Source organism: Corythoichthys intestinalis, unplaced genomic scaffold (genome assembly GCF_030265065.1).
Source record: "Corythoichthys intestinalis isolate RoL2023-P3 unplaced genomic scaffold, ASM3026506v1 HiC_scaffold_23, whole genome shotgun sequence".
In the NCBI taxonomy this organism is placed as follows: Eukaryota; Metazoa; Chordata; class Actinopteri; order Syngnathiformes; family Syngnathidae; genus Corythoichthys; species Corythoichthys intestinalis.
The window spans coordinates 9,953,785-9,978,221 of record NW_026651592.1 but is presented as its reverse complement, the minus strand read 5'-3'; the positions used below and the strand labels follow the sequence as shown (position 1 = coordinate 9,978,221).

Sequence of the window (24,437 nt, the reverse complement as noted above, 5' to 3'; positions counted from 1 at the left end):
ATACACTGTAGGTGCGCAGCTTGTAAATAGCGATCATTTCACGCTCAGCTGAATGACTGATTAACCTTCTCGCTTGGCCAAAAACAAACGACTGGAATAAACGTGCACCTTCTGCTTTATTGATCTCATTTCACTGTGATCAGATAACCGTGAGATGATGCATGATATCCAGAGGGTCATTTCATTTCGCATGTAGCATCTGATTTGTCGCCGCTTCCTAAGAAACAAACCAAGCCATCATTAAGACCAATAAACCCAAGCGGGGCTTGGCACGCGGCCGCACCTCAAACAAAGGACGTGAACCTGAATGGAAGGTTACACAATGTTTTGATTCACAACATGAGGAGAAATTTGAGCCTTTTCATACAAAACTTGATGTGAGCGAGAATACAAGATGTGCTAATCCTCTTTTCTACTTACAATGATACAAAACTATGTAGTACAATAGTGTTCCGCTCTTGTTTGTCAGCGCGTTTCCCGTCCCCCTTCCTGTGTTCTGTCTTTTTGCCTGATTGGTCGCTAATGTTGTGGTTATGTGTGATGAGAGACATGGTGACTTTTTTTCCGCTTTGCTTTCTCGCTGCAGCGAAACTTTAACATGCTCACGTTCACTCAACCGCAGCCATTTCATGGGCTCGATAATCATTGAAGTCATCTGATTTGCAAGCAGTCCGTTGATTTATTATGCTGGGATTTGTGAGATAAAATACCATTTCACTAGGATGTGTCTGACCTGATGGAGTTGAGCTATTAAATTGTACAATTACTTAAAAGTAGTCTTCCTGTTTCATGATGACTTGTCAAACATCCGCACTCTTCCCACACGTGACTAAAATTGTAATGTTTCACAATTCAATCAGTCATCTGTCTACTGTCTAGTAGTGTTTTTCAACCACTGTGCCGTGGCGTCAAGTCCGTCGCCGGGGGGACCATAGGGGCCCCTGAATGACGCTTAATTTATTTTAGTTTACATTCACATATTTATTTTTTTATTTAAATCATTGTCTAATTAAATATTATGTTCTATTCAATATATGCTTAAAAACTTCAACATATCAAATATTTCTAAAATATATTTTTTCTTTTTTTTTTTAAACATAACCCCACCCCCCCTTCCCCACTTAGAGAATGGTTTGACCCCGCTCTGGCGCACTCAATAGCTACGCATTTTCTTGTCTTTGCCAATGACTGTAGCTGGAGGAGCAGGAGCCTTCGGCAAGATGAAAAAGATAAAAAACTACCCACGCTCCACCATATCACAGGACAGGCTTAACAACCGAGCTATTGTTACCAAACTACACTTTCTGGTAGGTTGCGGTGCTCTCAACTCCGCACCGTAGTGTGGAGTGGACTGGTGATTTACCTTATTGGCCCGAATATAAGACGGCCCTGAATATAAGACGGCCCCCTCTTTTTGACATTGAACATTTCAATATGTAAACTAAAGTGCAATCACATTCGTAAATTAATGGCTTCTGGTTTTTGAAATGTAAATAAAACAACAAAATTGCAATAACTGTATTAACTAGGGTTGTTCCGATCATGTTTTTTTGCTCCCGATCCGATCCCGATCATTTTAGTTTGAGTATCTGCCGATCCCGATATTTCCCGATCCGATTGCTTTTTTTTTTTGCTCCCGATTCAATTCCAATCATTCCCAATAATTTTTCCCGATCATATACATTTTGGCAATGCATTAAGAAAAAAATGAATAAAACTCGGACGAATATATACATTCAACATACAGCACATAACTACTGTATTTGTTTATTATGACAATGACAATAAATCCTCAATATGGCATTTACATTATTAACATTCTTTCTGTGAGAGGGGTCCAATGTATATTGTGACTAAATATTGCCATCTAGTGTATTTGTTGAGCTTTCAGTAAATGATACTGCAGCCATGCCCCAATGCATGATGGGAAGTGGAACCATGATGGGAAGTGGAACCATGACTGTGCGTCGTGCTACCAATGGATATACAGTATCTTCTCTGCTTTGGGAAATAACTTAGGGTGTTAAGACAAAGATCAATTGCCGCCTTGCTTCCCCACATTGCTTCCCATGATAGTTCTAATCATAAGGAGAGGGATTGCAAGACTAGCCAATTGAAGAAAGGCTCCAAAGGCTGCCAAAATTCACTGTACTTATTTAGCGCTGCCTTTTATCTCTCTAAATAGGTAAAACGGCATCATTAAAGATTGAGCGCGACAACGAGTGAGAGGGTCATGCAGCGCATACATTAATTGTAGAGATGCACGATAATATCGGTCACCGATAATTATCGGCCGATAATGGCTATTATGACGTCACACAGATAATCCAGAAAAGGAATTTCAACCGATAATGCAATCCGATAACTATATACTTGATTTAGCCTCCAAATGTGCGCAATCAACAGTTTTGTCCAATTCTGCTAGTTTTAAGAAGGTGTTTTTCGTAGTGTAGTAATGTGATGATATATGTTAGGAATGACTTACTTTTAAAGGCATTTTTGTGCAACTTGGGTGTTTACTCTCTAAGTAATTGTTGCCAAAAGCTTACCATTACACAATGTCATTGCCATTGTTTAGATGTTGGAATTTACTACTTGTTCACATTTGATGTGGGAAAAAAATAGCACTAAATTAAATTTTTGCACAGTAACATTTGATCTTTGTATACTTTAAAATTTTACATACATATTTGAATAGAATTATCGGCGTGACATTATCGGTTATCGGGTGGAAGGGGCAGGAAATTATCGGTTATCGATATCGGTTGAAAAATGTATTATCGTGCATCACTAATTAATTGCGTTATTTTAATGTGACACATTAATTAATTAATTAATTGCCGCCGTTATTGGGATATTTTTGATAACCCTACCTTAAGCCTAAACTAAAGACTCTGGATGAGTGTAACATATTATGTCTGTAACATAAAATACAATTAGAAAACAAATTAATTAAAATATATATATTCTATATCAAAAAAAGGAATGGCCGATATTTTTTTGCCGATTCCGATACTTTGAAAATGACGTGATCGGACCCGATCGAACGGGATGGGACATCTCTAGTATTAACCATCAAAGTGAAGTCTAACTGTAACTTTAGTCTTGAAACAAATCTGAATAAGGAAAAACATTGCAATAAAATAATGCAAACTGGTTAAACTTGAGAGTAGCTGAGATCTGTCATGACAGAACCTCGCTTCAATGATATCTGGCACCATCTAGCGTCGTGAATGGGTATAATCTCTAGACCGCGAATATAAGACGACCCCCTCTTTTTCAGTCTTATTTTTAATGCAAAAAAACACCGTCTTATATTCGGGCCAATACGGTACTTTGGTCGTTCCGTCATCAGTTCGTCCGGGTCTTCCTTCAGGAAGGTGACGATGTGCATAAAAACCTAGGGGTGTAATGGTACACAAAAATCTCGGTTCAGTACGTATCTCGGTTTTGAGGTCACGGTTCGGTTCATTTTCAGTACAGTAAGAAAACAAAATGCTAAATATAAAAGTGCTAGTTGTTTATTACACACCTTTGTGCTTTCAACAATAGGAACATATACAAAGCTAGAATTCTGCTCAAAAAGTAGCGGGTATTTAAAGATAATAATCCAACAACAATTTGCCTTTCAGACCCTGCGTATTGGTCAGCTTTGTTTCTGAAAGAAAGAAGAAAAAAGAAGTCCCTTGCTAAAGAGAAAAGCAATCCCAATGACAAAGATTTTAACATGTATTTTACAAATGAAATGCCTCAATGAATCATTTTTTTCCCTTATGAACGGTTTTCAAAAGCTTTATTGGTGGATTTTCTCTAGTTAAAGCGCCACACAGAAATTCATAAATTTAATTGTGTAAGCAGGATCTGTGTATTAGTCTTATTATTTAATTACAGATGTTTTAGCTCATTTCAATTATATTTAAATGGGCTATTATTCATTTTATGATGTGTTTGCATTTTACAAATGTGATGTAGTATTCATTTAAATCGTATATTTTACGTTGTATAACTTTAGTTCCTATGTGAATATTAGTTCCTACTTGTTTTGTTGTGGTAGGAGGGTTTTGTATGAACACGGGGCCGTGTTGGTTATTATTATAGCAGAGAAGACAGCAGTAAATCAACAAAGACAAGTAATGTGTGCCCCTATCTACCACTCAAGAGATCTGATGGACTCAAAAAGTGGGTTACGATTTCATGTTAGTTTGAAAATCGACCGGATCCACCGTATCTTTACACGAGTGACTTCCGGTCTGCCCGATCCTAGCTACCGGTAGTAGTATTGACGCAGGAGGGTCGCGTCTCGCGTCAAATAATAAACTCTGCCGTTCTTTTCGCGTGCGTCGTGTTGACCCGCTTCTGGGACGCGTCTAACCCGCGGCCGCACTGCGACTGGTGTGCATTGGCTGATTGACTTTAATGCCCGTGTTTCACTGCGTTCTCACCGTTGACGTTTCTGGGTTATACTGTCCTACCGTGTTGGTCCTCATCATTAGTAGAGAACACGGAGTAAATATAATCCACACAAAGAAACTGTAACCCGATCAACTCACAGCCTCAAAAAGTAAGGGTTACATTACGTCAGAAATTCGTTCGGTAAACCACCGTTCCGAACAGAGCACCACGTACCGAAACGGTTCAATACAAATACATGTACCGTTACACCCTTAATAAAAACGCAGAGACATGTCGGATGGCTTTAACAATTGGGGACTCGCAGTCACTTGACTCAGCTCTACCGCGCAACAACTCTCAACAACTCCTATCTAACCCCCTTACGCTCGCCCACCTCTTCGTCTGCGCCAAATTTGTAAAGCCGGTCATATTGTAGGGGACAGCAGCACCTTGGGGATGCTAGTAACACCATGCTCTCCATTGAGCGTAAACTTGCTCAAAAACTGGATTTACTGATATTATAAATTACTTTGCTGTCAAAAAATCTAGGCGCATCACTTTTTGAGGGCTTGATAACACCAGGGATATGGAGGAGGCAGGCACAGGATGTTTAGTTATACTGTTTGTTGCTTAGCAGGCAGGCATAACACTCTCAGTTGTATTGTATTGTAGCCTACATCGGACAATAGATGGAAATTGTTTGTTTGTATTGTGTCACATCACATTACGGTCTTAAATTTAACTGTCCATCTCAAATTAAATAATTTGAAAATTTACACTGTCTTTGCTTGCAAAACGTTAAAATACTGAGTATATTGTCGTGACAAGCCGGTGGCGGGGGTGGGGTGTGGGGGCCCTATAATGGTCCCTTGTCCACGGGCCCCTACAAGTCTGTTGACAGCCCTGCGTGGTGTCGTGTTTGGTGTGCCGTGGAAAACCATGCACTTTCACCTAATTGATGCGAAATAGTTTTTTGAAAATGAATTCCACAAATGCGCAAAATCTAGTGTCTGGGCTGTCCATTGGTCGGTAATCATGCAATGCTATTTCATATGATTAGGTTTCAATAGGTAGCCAAGTACTTTGTTTTGTTGAAATTATTGGTCCCCCCTGGAATTTTTCCAGAAATACAGTTTCTCCCAGACATTAACACAATTACAAACGTTTTCAGTATGAATGTGTTTATTTTTTGGATTTGCATTGGAAAAAGAGAAAAGCCAAAATGTACACAATTTTACACAGAATGCAAAAAAAATGGGCTGAACAAAATTGTTGGCACCCTCAACTCAATATTTGGTTGTGCATCCTTTAGAAGAAAGAACAGAAAGCAATCGCTTCCTATAACCATCAACAAGTTCTGTGCACCTCTCAGATGGAATTTTGGGCCACTTTTCTTTTGCGAACGGTTCCAGGTCTCTCAGATTTGAAGGGTGCCTTCTTGCAACAGCAATTATGAGATCTCTCCATAGGTGTTCAATGGGATTTAGATCCGGACACATCGACGACGTCAGAATTCTCTAGCTCTTTGTCTCCAACCATTTCTTGGTGCCATTTGAGGTATGTTTTGGGTCATTGTCCTGTTGGATCACTCATGACCTTTGACGCAGACCCAGTTTTCTAACACTACATCAGACATTGCAGCCCAAAACATTTTGACAGCCTCCAGATTTCATTACTCCTTGCACACTTTCACTTCACCTAATGCCAGAAGCAGCAAAATTACCCCAAAACATGATTGGACGTCCACCATGTTTGACTATAGGCACTGTGTTCTTTTCCTTGTAGGCCTTATTGTTTTTTCGGCACTGGTCCCCATAGTCAGTCATGGCGGAGGTTCCCTGGTGTTTTGGGGTTGCTTTGCTGCCTCTGGGACTGGACTGCTTGACCATTTGCATGGCATTATTAAGTCTGAAGACTACCAACAAATTTTGCAGCATAATGTAGGGCCCAGTGTGAGAAAGCTGGGTCTCCGTCAGAGGTCGTGGGTCTTCCAGCAGGACAATGACCCAAAACACACTTCAAAAAGTACAAGAAAATGGTTTGAAAGAAAGCACTGGAGACTTCGAAAGTGGTCAGCAATGAGTCCAGACCTGTATCCCATAGAACACCTGTGGAGAGATCTGAAAACAGCAGTTTGGAGAAGGCACCTTTCAAATCTCAGAGACCTGGAGCAGTTGGCCAAAGAAGAATGGTAGAAAATTCCAGAAGAACACTGTAAGAAACTCATTGATGGATATCAGAAGTGGTTGTTCGCAGTTATTCTGTCTAAAGGTTGTGCTAGCAAGTATCAGGCTGAGGGTGCCAATACTTTTGTCCGGCAATGATTTAATTTTTTTTTTCCATTCTCAAAAATAAATTAAGATCTTCCTACCAAAGCATTTGTAATTGCAATCCTTTTCTGGGAGAAATTGAGCATTATCTGACAGAATTGAAGGGGTGCCAATACTTTTGGCCAGCACTGTACATGCTTGAAATTTAGCAGGAATCTGATTAAGTCTCTTGGGTTTCTCTTGGCAAGTCTTGCTCGTAAATGTCCAAAATTGTCCCTAAAATGGCAACTTCAAAGCCAAATGACAAGACTTCCTGTACCATTGTGCATGGGATTTTTTTTTTTTTTAAACGACTCATGCTTGACATGACTACCAAATTTCATGATGCTAAATCGAACAGTCTTCTGGGGCTGAATTTTCTGGGCTCTCAAAAGGTTCCCTGCGGGACGCCACACACAGTCATAGTCCAGTACTTTTTGTGAAGTCTAAGTTCGTCAAAAGAAAGTTCTCAAGTGACTGACAAGTTGAGTTTCCCAGCATCCCCGTCCGCCGGATACATTTGTCCCCGCTATAAATAAGCCCCATTAAAATCACTTTTGTTTCTTCAAGAGGCTCATTAAAGTTTCATTGACTCATCATTAATGCCTTTCAAACAGCAGAAGCAAAACATTGGTAGTCAGGAATTTCCCCATACTAGATTTCCCGTATCACGGGAGCGGTTGCGTCTTGATTTCAAATTTTTATAGTCCCGCAACTGTGCAGTTACGCAACTACAGTTCAGAGGTGATTTCAATAGGACATAAAAATCAGTATGAGACCACTTTTGAAGACCACCCACTCTCCTCGACTTGAAAGCGGGCTATTAAACACCCGGCTCACGCAAGCTTAAAATCAATCTAAAAAAATGTCGTATTGATGTTCTGACACCTCAATAACAAAGCGGTCGATCAATAGGATCGATGTTATTGACGCGAGAATGCAGTACATTGTGTGATGATCCTCATTTAGCACTGTATTGACTGTATTTCTTGCTCGGAAATGATTTTTTTCCATACAAAGAGTTTTGAAGGTGGTGAAGCTGAAATGAGTGTGGAGAGTCATCATCTCTTGTGAATTATCACCATTAGCGAACCGCAGACGCTCTTAAATACAGAGTACCTTGTCTGCTCATCATTTTCAGTGTAATAAACATCATCTCCAAGTAAAAAAAAAAAAAAACAAGTCGCTCCTTAATGACTCATCTTTCTGGACATTGATCAAGACTGAAACCAGACCAGTCTTTTTCAAATAAGGTCTCTTGCACAGAATTAATGTACTGTACTGTAAAAGCAAAAGTCCTGTCATTTTTGTGTCTTTAATGAAGCTTTTTCTTGTGTGTCTTCTTCACCAAAGTGATTTTATTTTATTAAATAGCTGTTTGAAACTTCAGCCATTTTACATATACAGAGATATGAAAAAGTATCTGAACCTTTTGGAATTTCTCACATTTCTGCATAAAATCCCCATCAAATGTGATCTGATCTTTGTCAAAATCACACAGATGAAAAAACTGTCTGCTTTAACGAAAACCACCCAAACATTTACAAGTTTTTGCATTTTAATGAGGATAGTTTGCCAACAATGACAGAAGGGGGAAAATAAGCAGTGTTGTTAATAACGGCATTAGAATTTAACGGCGCTACTAACGGCATTATTTTCTTCAGTTGTAATTAATCCAATGACTTTTCTCATCTTGGCAACGCCGTTACCGTTACTGAGATGAATGGATTGACTATAGAATTCATAACCTATCGACATGACACAGGAAACGGGGCCGATTCGTAGGGGGCCTATTTTCAAAAACTTCAAATTCAAATATTTACAAAACATAAGTTGGTACCGACCTAAAACCAAAACAGGGACCTACCTTAGCCATATATGAGTCTCCATGAGCAGCGGCATCAAAAAATTCAAAGTCGCTCCCTTATAAAATCCCCTTTAATTATTTTCTATGTAACACAACTTAAATGGCTATAAAGGTCTCAGATTTTACACTGGATGCACATAAAATCACCAAATGCAGAGATAATCACCTATATTTTTCAGGATCAATGGCAATATTTAGCATATGTTAAGTAAGTTTCTGACCAAAATAGCAACTTTTTCAACAGCTAATCACTCAATTTAATATCAGAAACTTAACACTTAAGGAAAACATGCAGAATCAATCATAGATAATATGTAAATAGATAATTAATAAATTCTATATACAATCACAACTTACTATAGAATAGAATATCCCTTTACTATCATGATACACTATATACTGTTAGCGAATGAGGCTAGCGGCCGCCTGGCGTAAAAGGAGCTTTTCTGGCGAAAATTCTTGTGACTAAATGCTTAAGTCCCTGAATTCTTCATAGATATGGACGTAAAACCGTCTCCATTCTTGGTTAAAAGCTAAGAAACCGTACTGTTAATGTTTATTTTGCGTATATTGACAACGTACCATGCTGCTATGTTAGCGAATGAGGCTAGCAGCCACCTGACGTAAAAAGAGCTTTTCTGGCAAAAATTCTTGTGAATAAATGCTTGAATCCCCGAATTCTTCATAGATATGGACGTAAAACTGTCTTGATTCTTGGATAAAAGCAAACTGTACAGTTAGCATTTATTTTACGTATATTGACAAAGTACCATGCTACTATATTAGCGAATGAGGCTAGCGGCCACCTGGCGTAAAAGGAGCTTTTCTGGTGAAAATTTTTGTGAATAAATGCTTAAATCCCTGAATTCTTCATAGATATGGATGTAAAACAGTCTCGATTCTTGTTTAAAAGCAAAGAAACCATACAGTTAGCGTTTATTTTACGTATATTGACGAAGTACCATGCTTCTATGTTAGCCAATGAGGCTAGCGGCCGCCTGGCGTAAAAGCAGCTTTTCTAGCGAAAATTCTTGTGAATAAATTCTTAAATCCCTGAATTCTTTATAGATATGGATGTAAAACTGTCTCGATTATTGGTTAAAAGTAAACTATGAGGCTAGTCAGTTACGAAAATTAGCAGCCTCCATGTGTAAACAACGAAGAAGATTCCTGCGAATAATTGCTTCAATCACGGATGCATGGTACGAAAAATATCATATTTACCTTGAATCCTCAAACAAATCACTCCTGAGTCAATCCTTCCTGCTTGTATGCGGTACAACTTTCTTAGTTAAATCCAATCGTAAGTAAATCCAACATGACCGTGCGCAGTCTTCGGCTATTACTAAATGAAGCTCGGCCCCCTCTGATAAGACGTCGCGCAAAGAATGACGAAGTGACACGTCAATAGTGATGATGTCTATGGATTGACTCTGAAATAACGGTCTCGAATGCTTCCTGAACAGAGACAGCTTCTCAGCTTCATTCTTTTGGAATTGACTTAGTCATTGTATCATCAAGATGACGTTCTGTTGGAGATGGAAGCATTACACATTCGGAAATGTTTGGTGCTGCTTTTATCTAATCGGCAATGAGAGGTGACATAACCACAACCGGCATTCCCATGACACTGCCTTAAAGCTTTGCCTTTTATCTCTTAGGTCATGTTCCAGCTTTCCTAAAATGGAACGAGGAACTACTTAGACAAGGTAGAGAGAATCCAAATTGCAGTCAGTATTTGCACCAGTAGCGATTGCTCTAAGACTGCAAGGGAAGCTCAGCTTCCAAAATGTCAAAAAATAAATGAGTGTGTTCATGTCATTGACTAAATATGTACTAGAATACACTCAAGTTTTGTCCAGAATTAGGTTCTTATCACCGGTTACGATGCGGCTTGCTTGTCAGTGATTCGCGCAACTTCACAATCCTTTAAAACTGGGGTTTTTTAGGGCAATAAAGAAATACCAGAAAGGCGTCAAATGACCCCTATAGACCCTACTCACGTGACGTCACAGCCACGCCCCCGCGCCATGTTGTCCGGATACTAGTCATGTTAATGCATTAGCGCTTCGTAAATTCCTCCTATTATGGCGTGTTTTTCTGCTCGTTAACATTAATAATCAAAATGGTGAAGTCGTGTGTGGCGGTCGGTTGCAAAAACAGAGAAGATAGACGGAGAGACTTGAATTTTTACCGTATTCCGAGAGACCCGAAGAGGAGACAGAGATTGACTGCTGCAATTCGACGAGAAAACTGGGCTCCAAACGACTACCACAGATTACGTAGTAGTCATTTTATATCTGGTAAGATGCATTTAATATATATTTAGAGGGTTTTGGGCTGAGAACCACAATTAAGATCATTGCTAGGCTAATCGCCGACAACATACACTCAGACGTTGTGAATGAACTACCTGAAAATATGTAATTATAAGGGGATAATCAGACAGTTGTCATACAATTAATTTACAATTTCACTATTGAGGTCAAAAGCCAAAAAATAAATTCAACTAGGGACAATCTGGAGTAGTGCTATCGCACTTCATATTTATTACGTATTATATATGTATACAGTGAGAGTGCTATCGCTAAACCATATAAACATTAAAAGCCCTAGCTCCATTGACAAATGATATGAAATACATTAGACTTGACAGTGGATGTTAGCAAGAACAAAAGATTTTGAATTGAAAATTTCATAACTCACCTTCCGAGCACAAGATTCCTGCCGAATTTTCGTGTACGAGGACCTGTTTCACCCAACCAGCAACGTAGCATTTATAAGCCTCCAAGCTCTTAAAGTTTTTCAAACTTTCGTGAGAATAGGCTGATTTTGTGTGGACAAGATAGTTGTACATATCAGGGTAGCTAGCAGATGTCAGGCAAATACGGCGGAGACAGCGGATCGAAAAACATCGATTTAGGCATCAAATACGGATCTGGCGAATGGATAAACTGAAGCTTTTCCACGTAACGCCTTTTATGCAACGGATCCAATGAGTTTACAGCGTCAGATAACACCGGGGCTTCCATGAATTGTTCTATAACTTGCTCGACTAATTGAAAACAATGAGAATAGGTCTGAAAAAGAGGTACAATATGGCGGCCGGAAACAGCAACACGCCCATTTTGTGACGTAGGTGAGTAGGGTCTATAGACCCCAATCACGTGACGTCACAACTCCGCCCCCCTAACTGGTGCCGCCATATTGTCCGTCAGCTCATCGTGTTTACATATTACCGCTGCGTACATTCCTCCTATTACTGCGTGTTTTTCTGCTTGTCTAAGGAATCACCGCCTAGTAAACGAACCCAAAAACCTTCCTGACAATCGTTAACATTGATTAATCAAAATGGTGAAGGCATGTGTGGCGGTTGGTTGCAGTAACAGAGAAGATAAACGGCCATTTTAGTAGTTCCTGTGCGCCCATTGTTAAAAGGGCAAATCTCGAAAGCAGCACGGTTTGTTTATCTCGGTCCATGATGCGTTTGTGTTGACAGCCGTTAGACAGCGGCGAAAACATCAATATGATGCAAACACGAGACTACAAAGCTCGTCGCCACGGTCGCGCAGCAAGAAGGTGAGTGCAACAACAGGTGTTGTGCCGAAAAATAGCCACCCCGCGTGAAATGTCCCCCCTGATGGGAGCGCCCACCCGGGAACGACTTTCTTGTACCGTGAATATGTATTATTTTACTCTGCTTGAACTAATAAATGTCATACCTGTGTGATTGTCACTGGGATATGGTCGTGAAAACCTGTAGACTAATGCATTTCTGTTCAAAGATGGTTATGTGGCCCAGTCCACGATTTGTTACTAAAATAAATTACACACAATATTAGTACTGTAATTATTTAAAACTAATCTTACAGTCGTAAAACCATTACTGTAATGCGTCCATGAAAGCATTTGATGATTTCACGTCAATAAAGCGTTATAAATAAGCGCTCCCGTCAGGGGTGGCATTTCACGCGGAACAGCTATTTTTCGGCACACACCGGCCCGTTGTCGATCAAGTTTCATTTTACAATCGTGACAACACTGACACTCAGCTGACCAAATGTCGGTTTATATTTGGGCCGGTGCCGATTTTGGGTACTCGACTCCTCATCGTCACATAAACTGGAGTATGATTGGAAATTTTGTGGTCTCAGGACGAGCTCTGACACACGGGACGGGACCGGACGGGAGGAAACATCGGTTTGGGCATCAAATATGGATCTGGCGACTGGATCGACCCAATCTTTGCCAAATAACGCCTTTTATGCAATTCATCCAATGAGTTTAGAGTGTCTGAAAGCACCGGGGCTTCCATAATTTGCAAGTGAATCCACCTTTAGAAACTACGATCAATGACAATACGGACACACAGTGACGGACAATATGGCGGCACAATACAGTGATGACGTGATTGTGTGACGTTGGTGATTGGGGTCTATACCAAACTGACTACTGGGCTTTGTCAAACAATAGACCACTCAAACAAGCAATCAAGTAGGCCACCCCCCTACACACTCGTGTGGAGTCGCTGCCTAGGTGTGAAGGCGGGGGGTGGGGGTCACTGTGGATAGCTACAATTAGCATCTTGAATGTAAGGGGCCGTTTACATGGTGACTCTCCGAGAATAGGAAACATTTCAAATTTGCATTTATATGGGCCCGTCTTCATTCGAACAATGTCGCAATTCCGCATGAAAACGATGTAGTATTCATGCCAGGCCCCAGGAGGCAGCGCAGATTTACAAGGCGACAGCGAATGATGCACTTTGACCCCACCAAAGTTCCTCAGACCGGAATAAAATATACCCGCCCACTCGAAGCAATGGCATTTTTCTTTTGTTCAAAAAGGTACAAAAATGAAAACATTCAACATATTTAATTTTAAAATATTATTAAAACAGAAAATTAAAGCCAACATTCCGCCATATTTGCTGTTTTAATGTTTAGTAGCACCGCTGCGCACGCCCAATGTGACATGTATGAGTGCTGACGTTATCGGCGCGGTCTCGCGCCGCGGAAGCCTTTGATATGCATGCGGAGGAAGCCAATCCCCCGCAATCAAATTCTTCCACTTTGGAGGCAGGATTCAGAATTTTTCGTCTTTGCCGACACCATATGCACACGAGGCCACTCCGCAACAGTCATTGCGTCTTTGTGTCGCAGAGTCGCCATGTAAAGAGATGGGTGGAGTTCTTAGTGGGTCTTGCAAAGGAATTGGCTCGCTCTCATGTGGGCGCAAAGGGAACAATTGTTTCGGCAACAACCTCAAACACCTAGCCCCGGGAAAAGGGCGAAGTGTCATGTGTCACGACATAAATACTGTTTTGTCTTGTTTTGCTTTGTTTTTTATTACACCGTCCCTTGTACTGTAGGCAAACTGCAGCTTTTGGTGTATGTAAAAAGGTTGTCCACCCGATTGCCTGCCTGAGCGGTCGACTGTTCAACAAAGCCAAGGCAGCCCTCCCCCACAAACAGTCAAGATACTAATTTGAGCAATCCAACCCTGTGGTTTTGCAAGTGTGAATGGGAATGACCATAGTGCTCACAAAAGATATGCTGATTAGGTCAGATGATCCTTCTCTGGTTACAAAAGTGATTTGTATCAACTGATCCACCCCTGTTAGTTCTAGTGTTAAACAGTGTGAACGCTGTGCGTCTCCAGAGTTGAGAGTGGATTGTTCCACTACCGTGAAACGAGACGAGTCATTGGCTAAAGGCTGGGTTCATCCCACCCGTCGAACCAGTGTTGTTTTTGGTCAACGGTAATGATAACGAAAATATTTCGTCAACGAACAATTTTTTTTCATGACGATGACGTCACGATGACGCGCTGAAAACCTGTTTTGGGAGACTGAAACATAATGAGATGCATGCCAGTTGTCGTCTGACGACACGAGAACGAAATGAAAATTCGCTATAGTTTCTGTCATAAATTCACAATGTGTGATATTTTCTTATTGTATGAGTAGTTAGAACGTGTTTACCAGTGTATGGTCATGTCACTCATGTGCATGCTGCGCCGCTCCACTGCCCCACACACAGGCCGGTAAGCCTGTGCTCATTCCAGGCTCGTTTTGTGAAACATATGCGCTGCTAAGTTTTGCTTTCTTATCATGGCTGGTGAAGGGAATAATATCTTTTCTCATATTTACCGATCGACTGTTTATATTACTCTAACACACTTAATATAATCATTCAGGGAATAGTATAGTTTCTCAGATTTACTGTTTAACTGTTTGTATTACTCTAACACACCCAATATAAAATATATAGCACTTACACCATTGTATAAGGAAAACAAGCAGAATATAGGGCATAAGAGATACATGACGCCTTCTTATCACAGAAGCCCAACGTGTGCGTCATGCGCCCGACTGAGCAAGCTTAACGCTGACGAGGCAAGACATCTACAAGCCCACGTCTGCACCACCAACTCTCGCAATCAGTTCTCTTGGACAGTCAAGAACAAATGGCGGGACGCTTTGTCCCAACACAAGGCACGCTGGAGAACGCCCAATATCCAACTGATAATATGACTGATAAGACTCCAAGAGCCCCTTTGACGTTGAGGTGGCAAAATCCACAACCCTCATTGCCCTGACAACAGTAACTCCCGAATCCTCCTGTCCAATCCACAAACAGACAATAATCTTAAACAACGCCCAAACACACCCTTCTCCTGCCCACAGCCCGCCCCACGAGAGCCTTCAAAAAGATTGAATGTTTAACTAATCGTTGTCGTTTTTCTCGAGAACCTTTTGTTGACTTGTGATACGGTGACCTTGGAACGAGTCTGCCTCCTCGACCGAGTCAGTTTCTGGTTCACCTTGCCGGTTGATCGCTGTCGACCTGAATAAATTGTCAACTTTTGCTTCGAAGCCTTTTTCCAGCTTTTAAAATGGAGTCAGTACAAGAGGTTAAGACTAAAGTGAATAGGGGTGTGACAAAATATCGAAATGGTGATATATCGTGATACTTTGTATCCCAAAAGGTTATCGATATGCTCCTGTCAAGAATCGAGATATCGTTTTATGAAGGTGTCAATGTTTAAAAAATAACCAAGTTGCTACCAAAATCTTCCACCATTATAATGTTTCAGTTAACTCTAACGCTGCCAGTGACTGTGCTCGACGCCCAATCCATTTAGACTGGGAACGTTCGTTCATTCAAAAACGGCATTCACAGTCATTTGGTCTGATTTTCAGGGCATTTACAAGTCACTTGCTGCTCATTTTAGGGCATTTACAGGCCATTTCCTGTTGGGTTTGGGTCATTGCCTATTCATTTGGGTGATTCCCAGGTCACTTCCTGTTCTGTAACTCAAAATAAACAGGAAGTGACCCATAAAATACCTCAAAATTAACAGGTAGTTACTGAAAATCAACAGGTAAATGACCTTAAATGGCCCAAAATTAACCTCATGGCCTGGCATTGGCTGCCACTGACGGCCATAGACCTTCAATCCGTTTGAAGTGGGAGGGATGGCAGCGAATGAACGATTGTTCATTCGCTGCCACCCTTCCAGTTTAAATGGATTGGACGTCTACTAGTGATAACCTCATTCCAATTCACAGCAGAAGCTTGTTTTTCAGTTTATTAGTTGTTTGTAGAATATCCTAGAATGATTTCCTGACCAATGTATCGATAATCGTTGTATCGCCATATCGTCAGATCATCGTTATCGTGAGCTTTGTATCGTAAATCGTATCGTGAGATACCAAGAGGTTCCCACTCCTAAAGGTGAACGCACGGAGTATGGCCTTTTGGCCGGGTTGTTAGTCTCTCGCCGGCCCAGGTTGTTCGAGCTGCGCCAGCGCGGGTCATGCGGTTCGTCTGACGTGATTCTGGCGATCTGGCTAAAAGTTCCGATTCCTTCACTAGATATGCCATGTTGCTTTAGCCTTTAAAGGTCTGTGCTGAGTGATCATCACACACTAAACTTACTTGTAGCGTTAGCATAGCATTCGCGTTAGCATTTAGCGCAGTGACTTGAAGTTTTCTTAAACTAGGGCGGAGCAATGCACAGCAAACAGACAGCGGGGTGGACCACTTTGCGATGGGCGGACGTGACGTTGGTAAAGTAGCAAGAAACTCGTAAACATACGAGGAGTGCGGAGAACGGAGAGGTTTATTCAACATGGCTAGCACGAGACAGACTTTTGTCAATGACTGTCAGTTGCTGGGGTTTTAGCGACTTGATGTGATTTTGCTCATTTAAAACTGAATTTACCGAGGTTTGGAACTTATTCTTGGCTCTCCCGTTCGCCCTTGTGGAGACGACTTACGACGGGCGAGAGTGACGTTGCTCGTTAAGAACACGTCACGCAAATAAACGAATCTGATTGCACGGATACGTTCGTTCTTGCTCGAGAGGCCAATGAGGAGCTGGGTCTGGGTCGGTTTGGGACTGTTCTCCCAGTGTTTGAAAAATACAGGGAGAACATTCTGGCCGTGCTGGGCACACAGTTCATTGTGTCCAGGTGAGTTTAATAAATAATGTGCCGTTTTCCTGCCGAGTGTGTACTATCGTCATGAAAACAGTAATGTCCTTGTAGAATCTACAGTTTTGTGCTCGTCATGTTCATTCGAAATTGTTGGAAACCTTTATTTATTTATTCATGGACTAAAACTTTTGAAGTTTATAGACGAAAACATTGAGAATTGTTGACTTAAACTAGACGAAGACATTTTGAAATGACTAAAATATGACTAACACTAATAAGTATTTTTGTCCAAAAGACTAAGACTTGGACGAAAATTAAAATGGCTGCCAAAAACTACACTGCCACTGAGACCCTCCATCATTACTAAGCACTCACAGGCCGACACATTTTTAACTTAAAACCAGCATCAGCCACTGATTTGCACAAAACTAAAAGTGTCTAGGAAAACCTACGAGAACAACTTAACTGAAAGGACAAGTGACTTATTCCACATTTCAAGCTTTAATTCATTTTCAGAAAATGGAACCAAACTGCCATTATCAACACAAAATTGTTAGTTATGGAACTAAGAATGATTCAATCAAAAATCATTCATATTAGTCAAATGAGTACAGTTCGGTAGAGTAGAGGACTGAGATGAGGAGAGAAGATTGGAAAAATGCAGAAAACAGGAATTCTGGAGGAGGAACTGAGGATACATTGTTGATTGTTGGGAGCGTCAGGAAACATTTGGGATTACTAGACACACATCGTATTGTGTTTGTTGTGTTGCTGGACTGACCTGCACGTGGTGGGCCAAATATGGGTCATGTATGTGAACTTTTTTTTTTTTTTTTTTTTTTAATCCTTAATATGGCACTCCGTGAACACAGTGGGTACCATTGACAGTGCTAGACATCTAATCCATTTTGACATGGAGGGCACTGAAAAATGCAGCAGGACCGAGAATGAAAAGTGCTATTTGGTATGTGGCAAAATGGATTATGCCATGTGGCATTTTTTTTTTTTTTTTGCCACGTGGCATTTTTTTGCCATGTAGCAAAACTGATTTTGCCATGTGGTAATGGCTGTAATGGTAAGTGTATAGTCAAAAATCACAGCCACACGTGTTTTTCTGCCTTTTAAAATGGAAAACAGACGTGCATGGCCTGCGAAAATGTCATATACCCCCCCCAAAAAAAGCTACATACCAAAAAAAAAAAAAAAAAATTAAAGAGACACCAAAATCCATTTTGCCACACAGCAAAAAAATGCCACATGGCATAATCAGTTTTGTCACGTGGCAAAAAAAATGCCACATGGCAAAATCCATTTTTTGCTGAATCCATTTTGCCACATGGCAAAAAATGCCACATGCCAAAAAGATGCCACATGGCGAAATTCATTTTGCCACATGGCAAAAAGAAAAAAAAAAAAAAAAAAATGCCACATGGCACAATCCATTTTGCCACATGGCAAAAAAAATGCCACATGACAAAATCTGTTTTGCCTCATGGCAAAAAAATGCCCATGCCAAAATCCATTTTGCCACATGGCACAATCCATCTTGCCAAATGACTAAATGCCACATGGCAAAATCCATTTTTTGCTAAATCCATTTTGCCACATGGGAAAAAAAAATGCCACATGGCAAAATCCGTTTTGTCACGTAGCAAAAAAAAAAAAAAATGCCACATGGCAAAATCCATTTTGCCACATGCCAAAAAAATGCCACATGGCAAAATCCATTTTGCCACATGCCAAAAAAATGCCACATGCCAAAAATATGCCACATGGCAAAATCCATTTTGCCACATGCCAAAAAAATGCCACATGGTGAAATCCATTTTGCCACATGCCAAAAAAATGCCACATGGCAAAAAAATGCCACATGGCAAAATCCGTTTTGTCACGTGGCAAAAAAAAAAAAAAAAAAAAAATGCCACATGGCAAAATCCATTTTTTGCTAAATCCATTTTGCCACATGGCAAAAAAAAAAAAATGCCACATGGCACAATCCAGTTTGCCACATGGCAAAAAAAATGCCACATGACAAAATCTATTTTGCCTCATGGCAAAAAAATGCCCATGCCAAAATCCATTTTGCCACATGGCACAATCCATTTTGCCAAATGACTAAAACAATGCCACGTGGCAAAATCCATTTTTTGCTAAATCCATTTTGCCACATGACTAAAACAATGTCGCATGGCAAAAAAAAAAAAAAAAAAGGCACATGGCACAATCCATTTTGCCACATGGCAAAATCCATTTTGCCACAAAAAGATCGTGTGTCGAAGAGATCGTATGTCGAGGTACCACTGTAACTGTATATGTATTTTTATTACAAAAAAAATAGTTACTTGCTCTAAACTTACGGTTGTCACCTGTCCCTTAAAATAAGGAACAATCAGAAATTGGGAATTAAATGTTGCGTTCCGTATTAAACTAATACGGAATATAAATGAATGGATACATTTCTATATTTTAGGAGTTTTGGGGATGTCCCTTTTTTTCTCTGCCTGTATAGCTTTGGGCGCGAGGGGGGCGTCCCGTATTTCTGATTTATGAAAGGTGGCAACCCTATCTAAACTTTTCTTGAATGACGTATCCACAAATTTTGTGTGATGTATTTTTTAATCAAACCAAAAATGGCAAATACTGTATAGGGTGCCGGGAGATTCAGAGTCACACCTGCATATTGAAAAATATTAGCTTTGGTCGCACTAGACTGAATTAATCCTCAAAGTCCTAGGTCATCATTGCAAGGGCGTAAGTTTGGTTTCAACATTGGTAGGGAAGATATAAACGCATAACCTGCATGTACACATTTTGCTCAGGATGGGACATACAGTGAGGCAAATAAGTATTTAGTCAACCACTAATTGTGCAAGTTCTCCCACTTGAAAATTATTAGAGGGGCCTGTAATTGTCAACATGGGTAAACCTCAACCACGAGAGACAGAATGTGGAAAAAAACAGAAAATCACATTGATTTTTAAAGGATTTATTTGCAAGTCATGGTGGAAAATAAGTATTTGGTCAATACCAAAAGTAAATCTCAATTTTTTGTTAAATACCCTTTGTTGGCAATAACAGAGGCCAAACGTTTTCTGTAACTCTTCACAAGCTTTTCACACACTGTTGCTGGTATTTTGGCCCATTCTACCATGCACATCTCCTCTAGAGCAGTGATGTTTTGGGGCTGTCGTTGGGTAAAACGCACTTTCAACTCCCTCCACAGATTTTCTATGGGGTTGAGATCTGGAGACTGGCTAGGCCACTCCAGGACCTTGAAATGCTTCTTACGAAGCCACTCCTTTGTTGCCCTGGTTGTGTGTTTGGGATCATTGTCATGCTGAAAGACCCAGCCACGTCTCATCTTCAATGCCCTTGCTGATGGAAGGAGATTTTCACTCAAAATCTCTCGATACATAGCCCCATTCATTCTTTCCTATACACCGATCAGTTGTCCTGGTCCCTTTGCAGAAAAACAGCCCCAAAGCATGAGGTTCCCCCCCCCCATGCTTGACAGTAGGTATGGTGTTTTTCGGATGCAATTCAGTAGTCTTTCTCCTCCAAACACGAGAATCTGTGTTTCTACCAAAAAGTTCTGTTTTGGTTTCATCTGACTATAACACATTCTCCCAGTCCTCTTCTGGATCATCCAAATGCTTTCTAGCGAACCGCAGACGGGCCTGGACGTGTACTGGCTTCAGCAAGGGGACACGTCTGGCAGTGCAGGATTTGAGTCCCTGGTGGCACATTGTGTTACTGATAGTAGCCTATGTTACAGTGGTCGCAGCTCTCTGTAGGTCATTCACTAGGTCCCCCCGAGTGGTTCTGGGATTGTTGCTCACCGCTCTTGTTATCATTTTGATGCCACGGGGTGAGATCTTGCATGGAGCCCCAGATCGAGGGAGATTATCAGTGGTCTTGTATGTCTTCCATTTTCTAATAATTGCTCCCACAGTTGATTTCTTTACACCAAGCGTTTTACCTATTGCAGATTCAGTCTTCCCAGCCTGGTGCAGGTCTAAAATTTTGTCTCTGGTGTCCTTCGACAGCTCTTTGGTCTTGACCATTGAGGAGTTTGGAGTGTGACTGACTGAGATTGTGGATAGGTGTCTTTTATACCGATAATGAGTTAAAACAGGTGCCATACAGGTAACGAGTGGAGACTCGTTAGACCTGGTCAGAAGTAGTTAGACCTCTTTGACAGCCAGAAATCTTGCTTTTTTGTAGGTGACCAAATACTTATTTTCCACTCTAATTTGGAAATAAATTCTTTAAAAATCAAACAACGTGACTTTCAGGGTTTTTTTCGACATTCTGTCTCTCATGTTTGAGGTTCTGTCTCATGGTTGTTGACACTTACAGGCCTCTCTAATATTTTCAAATGGGAGAACTTGCACAATTAGTGGTTGACTAAATATTAGGGCCGTCAAAATTATCGCGTTAACGGGCGGTAATTAATTTTTAAAAATTAATCATGTTAAAATATTTGACGCAATTAACGCACATGCCCCGCTCAAACAGATTAAAATGTACCGTACAGCGTAATGTCAGCTTGTTACTTGTTTTTTAGTGTTTGGCGCACTCTGCTGGCGCTTGGGTCCAACTGATTTTCTGGGTTAGTACCATGAGTGAGTAGAGGTGGGAATCTTTGGGCACCTAACGATTCGATTACGATTCAGAGGCTACGATTCGATTATAAATCGATTATTGATGACCCCCCCCCGCTATTAGCTGCTAATGTTTTGTACATTTGTAACAAAAACTGTTAAAAAAAAAAAAAAAAAAAAAAAGCCTTGCAGGCTTAAATAAACGACTATTTCAGTATCAGGTTAACAGTTAAAAACAAATCAAGTATCAGCAGCTTTAAACTACATTCAATTAATTTAATGTTGTCAATCAACCGTTAAAGTTGTTAAAATTGCTCCTGGTATTCCATAATTTCCCTTTTGTCTACTTTCAACATGTGAAAGTTTTAAAACTATTTTAAAGATGGAATCAAGTCAATATTTACCGATTTAGGAGTATTTTAGATAAAAAGTTAATTAGGTTCGCTTGGAAGGTTCGCTACAACAGCCTTGCAGGGAAGTCTACTGCTTTAAGATGGCGGCCGTTTACTAACGCCCGCATCTAGCTTTCTCTACATGTGCTGCTCTCGCCACCGAGTCTATTCTACATCTAGTCCTATATAAATATGATATCTACCTTAACATTATGTATTGTGGATGTACTTTGTAGCAGCTTTCGGCAGCAATCAGGTATGTTGTTGTTTTTTTTATCTCGTGGCATGAGTTGAGCTAGAGCCGTGAGTTGAGCATTGGCATTACCCGAGGGACCGGGTAATGACAAGCATGATGTTTAGCTACTCTCGCTGCGTTCCTCATTGCGTCCCGAAAGACCGCGCGGCGCGCTGAGTGTGTTTTACTTCCGCTTTACTTGACATATTTCAATAATCGGAATTTGGATGTTTGTGAATCGTTCTCGAATCTTCCACGGCCGAATCGCGAACAATCTAAGAATCGGAAATTTCGCACACCTCTATGAGTGAGCATGGTGTAATTATTGACAACAATGGCGAGGTACTAGTTTATTTTTTGATTGAAAATTTTAATACAACCAAAACATTAAGAGGGGTTTTAATATAAAATTTCTATAACTTGCACTAACATTTATCTTTTAAGAACTACAAGTCTTTCTATGTTAATGTTAATGCCATCTTGTTGATTTAATGTTATAATAAACAAATGCAGTACTTGTGTACTGTATGTTGAATGTATATATCCGTCTTGTGTCTTTTTTTTCTCCATTCCAACAATAATTTACAGAAAAATATGGCATATTTTATAGTTGGTTTGAATTGGTATTAATTCATTTTTAAACTGTTATTAACTAGATTAAAATGTTTAATAGTTTGACAGCCCTACTAAATATTTATTTGCCCCACTGTAGCTCATCATCGTCACCGTCATGAAAAAAAAAATTCGTTGACGAAATATCTTTATTACATCATCAACATCACCCACAATTTGATGTCCATGTGTATGGATGCCAGATCTTTATGGAGTCAAGATTTTTTTTAATGACCAAAAAATGGTCACTTGGCCTATTAAGGGTTAGGGGAAGGAAGGAAAAATAAAGAGAATAAAAGAAGGTAGTTGGAAAGTAGAAGCTGAGGTTCTTGAGCTACAAGGCAGGTGTTTGTAGTGTCGTCGGCTTGGGGCTCTAGCAACAAATGTGTTTGTTGTGCGGACAAGTTTTTAGTTTCCACATACAAGATGAGGAGGATTTGTGTCTTGAAGCTACAAAACTTAAACCCAGTCTCAACATGGAACAGGTCCACCAAATGCTTCTATAAATACTGAATTGGATATTTGTTTGCTTCCAATAAACAAGCTGAAAACAGATTAGAGACCAACTGTTGTCTTTCTGTGTAAAAGCACTATGAAAAAAAGATAGCACATAATTAATATTATTACAAATACAGTGGATTATACATTTTTTCCAAGCAGCATCACATGAGCAGTAAGATGGGTGGACCAATCAATAATCAAAGTGTGTACTCACATTCACGTTTTTTGTCCAAGTCCAAACAAAAAGACAACAGCTAAAATCCAAGTAAGATTAGGGGAAAAAAATGAATCAAATTTTATTTGGGAACGGTAAAAGTAAAAAGAGTAACATGTACAACAGTTGATGTGAGCCCAGTGGTGACCGCCTGCACACTGAGAGCGAAAAGAGAGCGACGGAGTGAGCAAGTGAATGAAGGAGGCGGCAGAAAACAGCTGGTACTCGACGCTACTTCCTGTTAGAGCTTCATTGGAAAGCGCCTTTTTATGCTCACATACACACGCACACCCCCCCCCCCCCCCCCACACACACACACACAAAGACATGTGTCGCATTCCTATATTAAAACACTTGCGCACGCCAAGGTCATCATTTTTGGTTTTTGCATTATTACCTGGGTATTTCCAATGGAAAGGCCAAGGTAATGTTGTTCTGCTTTTGCCTACTTATTATGTGGTCTTTGCCTTTTTGGCAGCCCAAACCGCTTGACCGATCGGCACCGTTCGAGTATCGACACGTCCGGAATTTTTGCGCAACGCATGGAATTTTCCAAACGGCTCCGAAAAATTTTCCGCTGCGCACCAAACGGCAATTTCCCCCTCCAAAAATTTTTTTCAAAATGTATCTTGTCCTACAATTTATGACCAAATTACATAATTTAGGCATCAAAAATTCCGGGACCGTGAGGGGCATAAAAGTTGTATACAGAATTTGGAAAACATTTACGGTTCCCCGGAAATTTGACAAAAATGTGCCCATTCTTTTTTAATGAGAAAAAAAAATAAAGTTTCAAAATGTATCTAGTAGTCCTACAATTTTTGACCAAATCACACAATTTGGGCATCAAAAATTCCAGGACGGTGAG

General features: G+C 40.4%; 1 protein-coding gene across 1 annotated transcript in view; it reads right to left on the bottom strand.

The window, feature by feature from the left end:
* LOC130911167 (G-protein coupled receptor 4-like) overlaps positions 1-23,739 on the bottom strand; it is a 59,494-nt gene extending 35,755 nt beyond the window's left edge. Inside the window, exon 1 of the mRNA XM_057828949.1 lies at positions 23,570-23,739. The gene's annotated coding sequence lies outside the window, so the exon portion shown is untranslated. The remainder of the gene's footprint in view (positions 1-23,569) is intronic.
* Positions 23,740-24,437: the final 698 nt, after the last annotated feature.